The following is a 15,219-nucleotide window of genomic DNA, read 5'->3' on the forward strand; positions in this document are numbered from 1 at the left end:
GAGCCCAATGTAAAGAGAATATGAGGAATGTTAGCTGACGAATTGATTTCAGTAGAATCAGGGTACTACCCTGTACCCCCTGTATCATAAATAAGTCCAAGTAAAGATCTTCAGAAGATTTGTAGTGTAATCTAGCGACCATTCAATACCCTAATTGAAGGCTAATCTAAAGAACAAGCAATGTAGTGATATTTAAACTTAATACTGACTATAATCAGAGTAAGACGTAGAATTAGCAAAGCATGCTGTAATGAAAGAGGTTGAGATTTATATATGTGCCTATGTTTATTATGATAATTTTATTTACATGCAGACACTCCTCTTATGAAATCCATTTTCCTTGTGCCCGTTCCTTTTGATCTTGGTTCATTAACCCAGACCCAGGGTCGACTTGTAAAAGGCACGTGTGCTTCGGGCCAAAGCAGTGCTCATGAGAAATGAGACACTTAGCGTGATGAACTTCACTAGCTTTGGTAATGTTTGTTATGGACCGGTTGCGTAAACCCAGTGAATTGTCGGTAATTCCATTCATGCGAAAAATAGTAGACGCGCGTTACCCTATTTTTTTTTTAACAGAGAACGATTGCTGAGTACATGAAGCGAAGAGGGAGACCTATTGTTATCCAGTCTGCCCTCAAATATAAAAATAAATTTGGCAAGCACAAAAAAAAAGATTCAGCGTTAAATGCATACTCGTTAAGTAGTAGATATGCTGCGTGGCAGTAGAAAATGATCTTGGCTGCACTAAAGAATAAATGCAACGAGTGTTGCGAAACCTGTAGTTTTCATAATGAGGAGATGAGCCCTTAAAAGAAAGTTTGAAAGAGTATTTTTAGGTTCACTAGTGAAAGTAAACCTTGAGATATAAAGAGTCCATTCATAAAGCAGTTGTTCACTGGACTTAACAAAAGGAGTGACCATTAATTGTAAATATTAACTCGTAAGTCATCTTTTGTAAATAGTAGAATATAAATCTTTCTGTACCAATGGAGGAAACCTGCAAAATTGATTGTTTTGTAAATGAACTCTATCGGCGAAGGAACTAAGCACGAATGCTGTGTGAAGATGCACACTAAAGTGCGACGTGCATCATAAAAATAACTGTTCACTGTATATTAGTGGTAGTGTTGTACTGCAAGTGTAAAAAGAAGTCAAGGCTACGACAACAGGTGCAACGCAAAGTTCAGTGTTGTTCTAAGTGCAGCGACAGCTGAAACATTCGTCGTCACTTACCTGTGAGCCTCATGGGAGGCAGTTGACAGAGAAGTATGGAGGCAGCTTCAGTGTCCGGCTCCTCCGATGGTAAACGCGCGCGAGGTGTTTGTATCGATGCACTCGTGTGATACGAAGTTCACAAAAAAAAAGGAGCACTCAACGACCAGCAGCTCTGTTACAGCCTGAGCGCGAACGGATACTGAGTGTTGGAGCTCACGCAACACTGTGCAGCCGCTGTGAGTGGCTGACGTGTGGGTGACGAAACAATCCCAACTTTAAACTGCTAACCGCCATGACTTCCATCGTACATACTGGAGGAAAGACATTTGTACACTTGTGTGACTACATCTTCATACGTAAATTAAGCAATTTCCTTGAGTTGAAGTTAAGATGAGTGAGAAGTAGATTGTTAGATTACTCAGGCCTTAAAGCCATTAATACCGGCACTCCTGAACACTGCTAAAATGAATTATAATCCTGTCTCTTGATGGACAAAGAAAATGAATGTGCACTATAGGAAGACCCTAAACTCCAGACCAGTCCCGATACTTAACAAATGAATCCAATAGGTTATAAGTTATACTAATAATTTTCCACTTCTTCTGTTTCATATTGTAAAAAAAAAACCCGAGAAGCCGCATGAATTCCTGGCACCACAGCGGAAAGGACAGATGAACTGCATGATGAACGCCATAGTGAAAGCATCACAAAGTGTAGTGCTACGTTATTAAACTGTAATTGAACCACAATGAGTCAACAGATGCTCGAACATTGTCCACTCTAGTTTAGTGAAAATAAGCACTCACTGTACTCATGTATTAGTTGTTAAGCTCAAGAGAAAATAATTTCTGAATTCTATCCCCTGAAGAGCGAAATAAACGTTCACTTACTGTTATAAGCAAACATGGACCAAACTTAAAAATGCACATAAATGTTAGTCTTGGTATTATGGAATGAAGTGACTGATGAACAACGAATGAAAAACTTTATTTTGAAAAATGATAAATATCTGATATATGTTTATAAATGTAATTTCAATTTAAGTACATAGTACGCCAGTAACATTATGTAAATGTCACACCAAAAATCACGAATATCTCATGAGGACATGAGGATCGAGGTAATCCTTCGGCATTCCCTCTCTCCTCATGGGGGGCAATGAGATATTCGCTATTTTTGACTTCATTAAAACAGCAAATACGAGTAGTTAATACTTTCAGCCAGAAGGCAAATACGTGTTTGTAAATAATGATTAATACATAATGAGGCGTCGCATGGCGACGGTGGAATTTTCTAAATAATGTAATTCGTCGTCTTTGGGCGGCAATATAAACAGAAATACGGATAGATATGCGATCCTTCACTATTTTGTTCGCTGGAGAACAAATGAAGCCTAGAGCGCTAAAAAGACTTGTACTGTTTTTCTCAAGTAAGACGGACGCAGATCTGTGGCAGTCTGATCTAATTTTTTACTAAATGTGTAAAAACGTGTTATGTCTAAGTTTCAGTGAAGTGTAAAGAACTGTTATAACTTACCGTGACGACGCACGAGCGGCTCAAAGAAGACAATGGCTATATAAAAGAGCCCTCAATGGACATGATACGGACATAAAAATCTACCGTCATTGTAGTACTAAGCTTAAGACACCAAGATCAGCAGTCCAATGTGCGTGTTCCATTGATAAAAAGAAAACTGTTTTATCGTCTTCTTGCATCAGCTTTAATATCGAATTTCCCTTTTGTGAGATGTTACAGTTGTTTTTGCGCCCTTAAGAACTTTCTGGTCCCTTAGGAAATTGTTTAACCATAACAATAACTTCACAACCGGGTATAATCGTATCTACGATCATGAAGTAATTAGAAAGACGATAACGCAATTTCTTAATCAATAGCACGCTAGCTGAGACTGCCTCAAGCCACGCGAAACTGAAAGTAGAAACTATTCACATCTCATAATGCAATATTTTATGACAATGTTCAATCCATGATTCATACGCCAATTGCGATTGATTTACTCTTCTTGTACTTCATTCAGCATTGTGCCTTTTGTCTTAAATCCCGACGCAATTTCTGTGTTTCATCGTCAATGTGAAGGTCCAAGGGATAGAGTAAAGCTGCAGTAGTGCATCGGAATCTAATGCAGATCTCCAAGGAACCGCTTAAAGAGAACCACAAACTATGAGAAGATTTCCTCTTCTTGTACTTAAGTCGGCATTGTGCCTTTAGTATTAAATCCCGAGGCAATTTCTGCGTTACGTCGTTAATGTGCTTGTCCAAGGGATAGTGTTAATCTGCAGTAGTGCATCGGAATCTAATACTGATCTCCCAGGAAACGCTCAAAGCAAACCACAAACATGAGAAGATTTACTCTTCTTGAACTTAAGTCAGCATTGTGCCTTTTGAAATATATCCTGACACAATTTCAGTGTTTCATTGTCAATGTGAAGGTCCAAGGGGTAGAGTGAAGCTACAGTAGTGCATCAGAATCTAATACTGGTCTCCCAGGAAACGATCCAAGCAAACCACAAACGATGAGACGATTTACTCTTCTTGTACTTAAGTTGGCATTGTGCCTTTTGAAATTTATCCCGACACAATTTCAGTGTTTCATTGTCAATGTGAAGGTCCAAGGGATAGAGTGAAGCTACAGTAGTGCATCAGAATCTAATACTGGTCTCCCAGGAAACGATCCAAGCAAACCACAAACGATGAGACGATTTACTCTTCTTGTACTTAAGTCGGCATTGGGCCTTTTGTATTAAATCCCGACTCAATTTCTGTGGGATAGAGTAAAGCTGCAGTAGTGCATCGGAATCTAATACTGATCTCGCAGGAAACGCTCAAAGCAAACCAGTAACAATGATAAGATTTACTCTTCTTGTACTTAACATGGCTTTGTGCCTTTTGTAATAAATCCCGACGCAATTTCTGTGTTTCATCGTCAATGTATATTTCCTGGGGATAGATTAAAGCTGCAGTAGTGCATCGGAATCTAATACTGATCTCCCATGAAACGCTCAAAGCAAACCACAAACAATGAGAGATTTTCCCTTCTTGTACCTAAGTCGGCATTGTGCCTTTTGTATTTAATCACGGCTCAATTTCTGTGTATCATCGTCAATGTGAAGGTCCTAGGGATAGAGTCAAGCTGCAGTAGTGCATCGGTATCTAATACTGATTACCCACGAAACGCTCAAAGCAAACCACAAACAATGAGAAGATTAACTCTTTTTGTAGTTATGTCAGCATTGTGCCTTTTGTATTAAATCCTGACGCTATTTCTGTGTTTCATCTTCAATGTGAAGGCCCAGGGGATAGAGAAAAGCTGCAGTAGTTCATCGGAATCTAATACCGATCTCCTAGGAAACGTTCATAGCAAACCACAAACAATGAGAAGATTTACTCTTCTTGTACTTAGATCGGCATTGTGCATTTTGTATTAAATCCCGACGCATTATCTGTGTTTCAACGTCAATGTGAAAGTCCATGTGATAGAGTAATGCTACAGCAGTGCATCGGAATCTGATACTGATCGCCCAGGAAACGCTCCAAGTCAACCAAAAACAATGAGAAAATTTTTTCTTCTTGTACTTAAGCCGTCATTGTGCCTTTTGTGTTAAATGCCGACGCAATATCTGCGTTTCATTGTCAATGTGAAGGTCCAAGGGATAGAGTAAAAATGCAGTAGTGCATCGGACTCTAATATGATTTCCAAAGAAACGCTCAAAGCAAATCAGAAACAATAAGAAGGTTTACTCTTCTTGTACATGAGTCGTCTTTGTGCCTTTTGTATTAAGTCAAGACGCAATTTCTGTGTTTCATCGTCAATGTGAAGGTCCAAGGCATAGAGTAAAGCTGCAGTAGTGCATCGGAATCTAATACTGATCTCCCAGGAAACGCTCAAAGCAAACCAGAAACAATGAGAAGATTTACTCCTCTTGTACTTAGTCGGCATTGTGCCTTTTGTATTAAATCCCGACGCAATTTCTGTGTTCCATCGTCAGAGTGAAAGTTTAAAGGATAGAGTAAAGCGGCAGTAATGCATCGGAAACTAATACTGTTCTCCCAGGAAACGCTCAAAGCAAACCATTAGCTATAAGAAGATTTACTCTACATGTACTTAAGTCGGCATTGTGCCTTTTGTATTAAATCCCGACGCAATGTCTTTGTTTCATCGTTAATGTAAAGGTCCAAGGGATAGTGTAAAGCTGCAGTACTGCATCGGAATCTAATACTGATCTCCCAGGAAATGCTCGAAGCAACACACAAACAATGAGAAGATTTAGTGTTCTTCTACTTAATTCGGCATTGTGCCTTTTGTTTTAAATCCCGACGCAATTTCAGTGATTCATCATCAATGTGAACGTCCAAGGGATAGAGTAAAGCTACAATAGTGCAACGGAATCTAATACTGATCTTCCAGGAAAAGCTCCAAGCAATCCAAAACAATGTGAAGATTTACTCTTTTTGTACTTAAGTCGGCATTATGCATTTTGTATTAAATCCCGACGAAATTTCTGTCTTCCATACTCAATGTGAAGGTCCTAGATATAGAGTAAAGGAGCTGTAGTGCATCGGAATCTAATACTGATCTCCCAGGAAACGCTCAAAGCAAACCACAAATAATGAGAAGATTTACTTTTCTTAGACCAAAGTCGGCATTGTGCCTTTTGTATTTAATCCCGTCGCATCTTCTGTGTATCATCGTCAATGTGAAGGTCCAAGGGATAGAGTCAAGCTGCAGTAGTGCATCGGAATCTAATACTGATTACCCATGAAACGCTCAAAGCAAACCACAGACAATGAGAAGATTAACTCTTCTTGAACTTAGGTCAGAATTGTGTCTTTTGTATTAACTGCAGACTCAGTTTCTGTGTTTCATCGTCGATATGAAGGTGAAAGGGATAGAGTAAAGCTGCAGTAGTGCATCGGAATCTAATACTTATCGCCCAGGAAACGCTCAAAGCAATCCACATAAAATGAGAAGCCTTACTCTTCTTGTACTTAAGTCGGCAATGTGCCTTTTGTATTAAATCCCGACCCAATTTCTGTGTTTCATCGTCAATGTGAAGGTCAAAGGGATAGAGTTTATCTGCAGTAGTGCATCGGAAACGTTAAAAACATGCTACACACAATGAGAGGATTTATTCTTCTTGTACTTAAGTCGGCATTCTGCCTTTTGTATTAATTCCTGACGCTATATCTGTGTTTCATCGTCAATGTGAAGGTCCAGGGGTAGAGTAAAGCTGCAGTAGTTCATCGGAATCTAATACTGATCTCCTAGGAAACGCTCAAAGCAAACCACAAACAATCTGAAGATTTACTCTTCTTGTACTTAGATCGGCATTGTGCATTTTGTATTAAATCCCGACGCAATATCTGTGTTTCAACGTCAATGTGAAGGTCCATGTGCTAGAGTAAAGCTACAGTAGAGCAACGGAATCTAATACTGATCTCCCAGGAAACGCTCAAAGCAAACCACAAACAATGAGACGATGTACTCTTCTTGTACTTAAGTCGGCATTGTGCCTTTTGTATTAAATCCCGACGCAATTTATGTGTATCATCGTCAATGTGAAGATGCAAGGGATAGAGTAAAAATGCAGTAGTGCATCGGACTCTAATACTGATCTCCAAAGAAACGCACAAAGCAAACCAGAAACAATAAGAGGATTTACTCTTCTTGTACTTGAGTTGTCATCGTGCCTTTTGTATTAAATCACGACGCAATTTCTGTGTTTAATCGTCAATGTAAAGGTCCAAGGCTTAGAGTAATGCTGCAGTAGTGCATCGGAATCTAATACTGATCTCCCAGGAAACGCTCAAAGCAAACCAGAAACAATGTGAAGATTTACTCCTCTTGTACTTAGTCGGCATTGTGCCTTTTGTATTAAATCCCGACGCAATTTCGGTGTTCCATCGTCAGAGTGAAAGTTTATAGGATAGAGTAAAGTGGCAGTAATGCATCGGAAACTAATACTGTTCTCCCAGGAAACGCTCAAAGCAAACCATTAACTATAAGAAGATTTACTCTACATGTACTTAAGTCGGCATTGTGTTTTTTGTATTAAATCCCGACGCAATTTCTTTGTTTCATCGTTAATGTAAAGGTCCAAGGGATAGAGTAAAGCTGCAGGACTGCATCGGAATCCAATACTGATCTCCCAGGAAATGCTCGAAGCAACCCACAAACAATGAGAAGATTTGCTATTCTTCTACTTAAATCGGCAATGTGCCTTTTGTTTTAAATCCGGACGCAATTTCTGTGATTCATCATCAATGCGAAGGTCCAAGGGATAGAGTAAAGCTACAATAGTGCATCGGAATCTAATACTGATCTTCCAGGAAACGCTCCAAGCAAACCACAAACAATGTGAAGATTTACTCTTCTTGTACTTAAGTCGGCATTATGCCTTATGCATTAAATCCCGACGCAATTTCTGTGTTTCAGCGTCAATGTGAAGGTCCAAGGGATATAGTAATGCTGCAGTAGTGCATCGGAATCTAATCCTGATCTCCCAGGAAACGCTCAATGCAAACTAGTAACAATAATAAGCTGTACTCTTCTTGTACTTAAGTCGGCATTGTGCCTTTTGTACTATGTCCCGACGCTATTTCTGTAATTCATACTGAATGTAAAGGTCCTAGGGGTAGAGAAAAGGTGCAATAGAGCATCGGAATCTAATACTTATCTCCCAGGAAAAGCTCAAACCAAACCAGAAACAATGAGAAAATTTACTCTCTTGTACTTATGTCCGCATTGCGCATTTTGTATTAAATCCCGACGCTATTTCTGTGTTTCATCGTCAATTTGAAGGTCCAAGTGATTGAGAAAAGCTACAGTAGCGCATCGGAATCTAATACTGATCTCCCAGGAAACGCTCAAAGCATACCACATACAATGTGACGATTTACTCTTCTTGTACTTAAGTCAGCATTGTGCCTTTTGTAATAAATCCCGACGCAACTTATGTGTTTCATCGTCAGTGTGAAGGTCCAAGGGATAGAGTATGTCTGCAGTGGTTTATCGGAATCTAATACTTATCTCCCAGGAAACGCTCAAACCAAACCACAAACAATGAGAAGATTTACTCTTGTTGTACATTAGTCGGCATTGTGCCTTTTGTATTAAATGACAAAGGAAATTCTGTGTTTCAGAGTGAAAGTTTAAAGGATAGAGTAAAGCGGAAGTAATTCATCGGAAAGCAATACTGTTCTCCCAGGAAACGCTCTAAGCAAACCATTAATTATAAGAAGATTTACTCTACATGTACTTAAGTCGGCATTGTGCCTTTTGTATTAAATCCCGATGCAATTTCTTTGTTTCATCGTTAATGTAAAGGTCCAAGGGATAGAGTAAAGTTGCAGTACTGCATCGGAATCTAATACTGATCTCCCAGGAAATGCTCGAAGCAACCCACAAACAATGAGAAGATTTACTATTCTTCTACTTAATTCGGCAATGTGCCTTTTGTTTTAAATCCCGACGCAATTTCTGTGATTCATCATCAATGCGAAGGTCCAAGGGATAGAGTAAAGCTACAAAATTGCATCGGAATCTAATACTGTTCTTCCAGGAAACGCTCCAAGCAAACCACAAACAATGTGAAGATTTACTCTTCTTGTACTTAAGTCGGCATTATGCCTTATGCATTAAATCCCGACGCAATTTCTGTGTTTCATCGTCAATGTGAAGGTCCAAGGGATATAGTAAAGCTGCAGTAGTGCATCGGAATCTAATCCTGATCTCCCAGAAAATGCTCAATGCAAACTAGTAACAATTATAAGCTGTACTCTTCTTGTACTTAAGTCGGCATTGTGCCTTTTGTACTATATCCCGACGCAATTTCTGTAATTCATACTCAATGTAAAGGTCCTAGGGGTAGAGTAAAGGTGCAATAGAGCATCGGAATCTAATACTTATCTCCCAGGAAACGCTCAAACCAAACCAGAAACAATGAGAAGATTTACTCTTCTTGTACTTATATCGGCATTGTGCCTTTTGTATTAAATCCCGACGCTATTTCTGTGTTTCATCGTCAATTTGAAGGTCCAAGTGATTGAGAAAAGCTACAGTAGCGCATCGGAATCTAATACTGATCTCCCAGGAAACGCTCAAAGCAAACCACATACAATGAGACGATTTACTCTTCTTGTACTTAAGTCGGCATTGTGCCTTTTGTATTAAATCCCGACGCAACTCATGTGTTTCATCGTCAATGTGAAGGTCCAAGGGATAGAGTAAGGCTGCAGTAGTTTATCGGAATCTAATACTTATCTCCTAGGAAACGCTCAAACCAAACCACAAACAATGAGAAGATTTACTCTTGTTGTACATTAGTCGGCATTGTGCCTTTTGTATTAAATGACAAAGGAAATACTGTGTTTCATCGTCAATGTGCAGCTCCAAGGGATAGAGTAAAGATGCAGTCGGCATCGGCCTCTAATACTGATCTATAAAGAAACGCTCAAAGGAAACCACAAACAATGAGAAGTTTTACACTTCTAGTACTTAAGTCGGGATTGTGCATTTTGTATTAAATATCGACGCAATTTCTGCGTTTCATCGTCATTGTGAAGGGCCAAGGGATAGAGTAAAGCTGCAGTAGTTCATCGAAATCTAATACTTATCTCCCAGGAAACGCTCAAACCAATCAACAAACAATGAGAAGAATTACTCATCTTGTACTTAGGTCGGCATTGTGCCTTCTGTATTAATCCCGACGCAATTTCTGTGTTTCATCGTCAATCTGGAAGTCCAAGGTATAGAGTAAAGCTGCAGTAGTGCATCGGAATCTAATACTGATCCCCCAGGAAACGCTCAAAGCAAACCACAAACAATGAGAAGGTTTACTCATCTTGTACTTAAGTCGGCATTGTGCCTTTTGTATTGAATATCGACGCAATTACTGCGTTTCAGCGTCAATGTGAAGGTCCAAGGGAGAGAGTAAAGCTGCACTAGTTCATCGGAATCTAATACTTATCGCCCAGGAAACTCTCAAAGCAAACCAGAAACTATGAGAAAATGTTCTCTTCTTGCACTTAAGTCGGCATTGCGCCTTTTGTATTACATCACGACGCAATTTCTGTGTTTCATCGTCAATGTGAAGGTCCAATGGATGGAATAAAGCGGCAGTAGTGCATCAGAATCTAATACTGATCACCCAGGAAACGCTCTAAGCAAACCACAAACTATGTGAAGATTTACTCTTCATTTGTATTAAATCCCGACGCAATTTCTGTGTTTCATGGTCAATGTCAAGGTCTTTGGGATAGAAAAAAGCTGCAGTAGTGCATCGGAATCTAATACTTATCTCCCAGGAAACGCTCAAAGCAAACCACAAACAATGAGAAGATTTACTCTTTATGTACTTATGTTGGTATTGTTCATTTTGTATTAAATACCTGCGCAATTTCTGTGCTTCATAGTCAATGTGTATGTCCAAGGTATTGAGTTAATCTGCATTAGTGCATAGGAATCTAATAGTGATCTCCTAGAAACGATTAAAGCAAATCAGAAACAATGAGAGGATTTACTCTTCTTGTACTGAAGTCGGCATTGTGCCTATTGTATTAAATCCCGACGCAATTTCTGTGTTTTATCGTCAATGTGATGGTCCTAGAAATAGAGTAAAGCTGCAGTGGTGCATCAGAATCAAATACTTATCTCCCAGGAAACGCTCAAACCAAACCACAAACAATGAGAAGATTTACTCATCTTGTACTTAAGGTGGCATTGTGCCTTTTGTATTAATCCCGACGCAATTTCTGTGTTTCATCGTCATTCTGGAAGTCCAAGGGATAGAGTAAAGCTGCAGTAGTGCATCGGAATCTAATACTTATCTCCCAGGAAACGCCCAAAGCAAACCAGAAACTATGAGAAAATTTTCTCTTCTTATACTTAAGTCGGCATTGTGCCTTTTGTATTACATCCCGACGCAATTTCTGTGTTTCGTCGTCAATGTGTAGGTCCTAAGGATAGAAAAAAGCTGCAGTAGTGCATCGGACTCTAATACTGATCTCCCAGGAAACGCTCAAAGCAAACCAGAAACAATAAGAAGAGTTACTCTTCTTGTACTTAAGTCGTCATTGTGCCTTTTGCATTAATTCCCGACGTAATCTCTGTGTTCATCGTCAATGTGGAGGTCCAAGGGATAGGGTAAAGCTGCAGTATTGCATCGGAATCTAATACTGATCTCCCTTGAAACGCTCAAAGCAAACAGGTAACAATGACAAGATTTACTCTTCTTGTCCTTAAGTCGGCATTGTGGATTTTGTATTACATCCCGACGCAATTTCTGTGTTTTATCGTCAATGTGAAGGTCGAAGAGATAGAGTAAAGCTGCAGTAGTGCATCGGAATCTAATACTGATCTCTCAGGAAACGCTAGAATCAAACCACAAACAAAGAAAGGAATTACCCGTCTTGTACTTAAGTGGCATGGTTCCTTTTGTATTACATCCCGACACCATTTCAGTGTTTCATCGTCAATGTCAAGGTTCAAAGGATTGAGGAAAGCTACAGTAGTGCATCGGAATCTAATACTGATCTCCCAGGAAACGCTCAAAGCAAACCAGAAACAATGAGAGGATATCCTCTTCTTGGACTCATGTCTAAATTGTGCCTTTTGTATTATATCCCGACGCTATTTCTGTGATTCATCGTCAATGTGAAAGTGCAAGGGATAGAGTAAAGCAGCAGTAGTGCATCGGAATCTAATACTGATCTCCCAGGAAATGTTCAAAGCAAACCACTAACAATGAGAAGATTTACTCTTCTTGTACTTAAGTCGGCATTGTGCTTTTTGTATTAAATCCAGAGGCAATTACTGTGTTTCATCGTCAATATGAAGGTCCAAGGAATAGAGTAAAGCGGCAGTAGTGCATCAGAATCTAATACTGATCACCCAGGAAACGCTCTGAGCAAACCACAAACTATGTGAAGGTTTACTCTTCTTGCACTTAAGTCGGGATTGTGGCTTTGTATTTAATCCCGACGCAATTTCCGTGTTTCATCGTCAATGTGAAGGTCTAAGGGATAGAGTAGAGCTGCAGTAGTGCATCGGAATCTAATACTGATCTCCCAAGAAACGTCAAAGAAAACCACAAACAATGAGAAGATTTACCACTCTTGTACTTAAGTCGGCATTGTGCATTTTGTATTAAATCCCGACGCCATTTCTGTGCTTCATCGTCAATGTGCTGGTCCAAGGGATAGAGTTAATCTGCCGTAGCGCATCGGAATCTAATACCGATCTCCCAGGAAACGCTCAAAGCAAACCCAAGCAATGAGAAGATCTCCGCTTCTTGTACTTAAGACGCTATTGTGCCTTTTGTATTAAATCTCGACGCAATTTCCGTGTTTCATCGTCAATGTGAAGGTACAAGGGATAGAGTAGACCTGCAGTAGTTCATCGGAATCTAATACTTATCTCCCAGGAAACGACCAAACCAAACCACCAACAATGAGAAGATTTACTCATCTTGTACTTAAGTCGGCATTGAGCCTTTTGTTTTAATCCCGACGCAATTTCTGTGTTTTATCGTCAATCTGGAAGTCCAAGGGATAGAGTAAAGCTGCAGTAGTGCATCGGAGTCTAATACCGATCACCCAGGCAACGCTCAAAGGAAACCACAAACAATGAGATGATTTTCACTTCTTGTACTTAAGTCGGCATTGTGCCTTTTGTATTAAATCCCGACGCAATTTCTGTGTTTCGGCGTCAATGTGAGGGTCCAAGGGATGGAGTAAAGCGGCAGTAGTGCATCAGAATCTAATACTGACCCAGGAAACGCTCTAAGCAAACCACAAACTATGTGAAGATTTACTCTTCATGTACTAAAGTCGGCATTGTGCATTTTGTATCAAATCCCGACGCAAATTCTGTGTTTCATCGTCAATGTCAAGGTCCAAGGGATAGAGTAAAGCTGCAGTAGTGCTTCGGAATCTAATACAGATCTCCCAAGAAACGCTCAAAGAAAACCACAAACAATGAGAAGATTTACTCTTCTTGTTCTTAACTCGGCATTGTGCATATTGTATTAAATCCCGTTGCAATTTCTATGTTTCATCGTCTATGTGAACGTCCAAGTGATAGAGTAAAGCTGCAGTAGTGCATCGGAATCCAATACTTATCTCCCAGGAAACGCTCAAACCAAACCACAAACAATGAGAAGATTTACTCATCTTGTACTTGAGTCGGCATTGTGCCTTTTGTATTAATCCCGACGCAATTTCTGTGTTTCATCGTCATTCTGGAAGTCCAAGGGATAGAGTAAAGCTGCAATAGTGTATCGTAATCTAATACTGATCCCCCAGGAAACGCTCAAAGCAAACCACAAACAATGAGAAGATTTACACATCTTGTACTTAAGTCGGCATTGTGCATTTTGTATTAAATATCGACGCTATTTCTGCGTTTCATCATCAGTGTGAAGGTCCAAGGGATAGAGTAAAGCTGCAGTAGTTCACCGGAATCTAATACTTATCTCCCAGGCACGCTCAAACTAAACCACAAACAATAAGAAGATTTACTCTTCTTGTACTTAAGTCGACATTGTGCATTTTGTATTAACTCCTGACGCAATTTTTGTGTTTCATCGTCAATGTGAAGGTCCAAGGGTTAGAGTAAAGGTGCAGTAGTGCATCGGAATCCAATACTGAACTCCCAGAAAACGCTCAAAGCAAACCAGAAACAATGAGAAGATTTACTCTTCTTGTACTTAAGTCGGCATAGTGCCTTTTGTATTAAATCCCGACACAATTTTTGTGTTTCATCGTCAATGTGAAGGTCATTGCGATAGAAAAAAGCTGCAGTAGTGCATCGGAATCTAATACTGATCTCCCAGAAAACGCTTAAAGCAAACCACAATTTATGAGAAGATTTACTCTTCTTGTACTTAAGTCGTCATTGTGATTTTTGTATTAAATCCCAACGCAATTTCTGTGTTTCACCGTCAATGTGAAGGTCCAAGCGATAGAGTAATGCTGCAGTAGTGCATCGGAATCTAATACTGATCTCCCACGAAACGCTCAAAGCAAACCAGAAACTATGAGAAAATTTTCACTTCTTGTACTTAAGTCGGCATTGTGCCTTTTGTATTAAATCCCAACGCAATTTCTGTGTTTCGTCGACAATGTGAGGGTCCAAGGGATGGAGTAAAGCGGCAGTAGTGCATCAGAGTCCAATACTTATCTCCCAGGAAACGCTCAAACCAAACAAAAAATAATAAGACGATTTACTCTTCTTGTACTTAAGTGGGCATTGTGCCTTTTGCATTAACTCCTGACGCAATTTTTGTGTTTCATCGCCAATGTGAGGGTCCAAGGGATAGAGTAAAGGTGCAGTAGTGCATCGCAATCCAATACTGATCTCCCAGGAAACGCTCAAAGCAAACCACAAACAATGAGAAGATTTACTCTTCTTGTACTTGAGTCGGCATTTTGCATTTTGTATTAAATCCCCGCGCAATTTCTGTGTTTCATCGACAATGTGAAGGTCCTAGGGGTAGAGTTAATCTGCAGTAGTGCATCGGAATCTAATACTGATCTCCTAGGAAACGATTACAGCAAATCAGAAACAATGAGAGTATTTACACTTCTTGCACTGAAGTCGGCATTGTGCCTTTAGTATTTAAACCCGACGCTATTTCTGTGTTTCATCGTCAATGTGAAGGTCCAAGAGATAGAGTAAAGCTGCAGTAGTGCAACAGAATCTAATACTGATCTCCCAGGAAACGCTCAAAGCAAACCACAAACAATGAGAAGATCTACTCTTCATGTCCTTAAGTCGGCATTGTGCGTTTTGTTTTTAATCCCGACGGTAATGTCTGTGTTTCATCGTCAATGTGAAGGTCCAACTGATAGGGTAAAGCTCCAGTGGTGAATCGTAATATAATACTGATCGCCCAGGAATCGCTCCAAGCAATCCACAAACAATGTGTAGATTTACTCTTCTTGTACTAAAGTCGTCATTGTAACTTTTGTATTAAATCCCGACGCAAT

The sequence above is a fragment of the Schistocerca piceifrons genome, chromosome X (genome assembly GCF_021461385.2).
Source record: "Schistocerca piceifrons isolate TAMUIC-IGC-003096 chromosome X, iqSchPice1.1, whole genome shotgun sequence".
Classification (NCBI taxonomy): Eukaryota; Metazoa; Arthropoda; class Insecta; order Orthoptera; family Acrididae; genus Schistocerca; species Schistocerca piceifrons.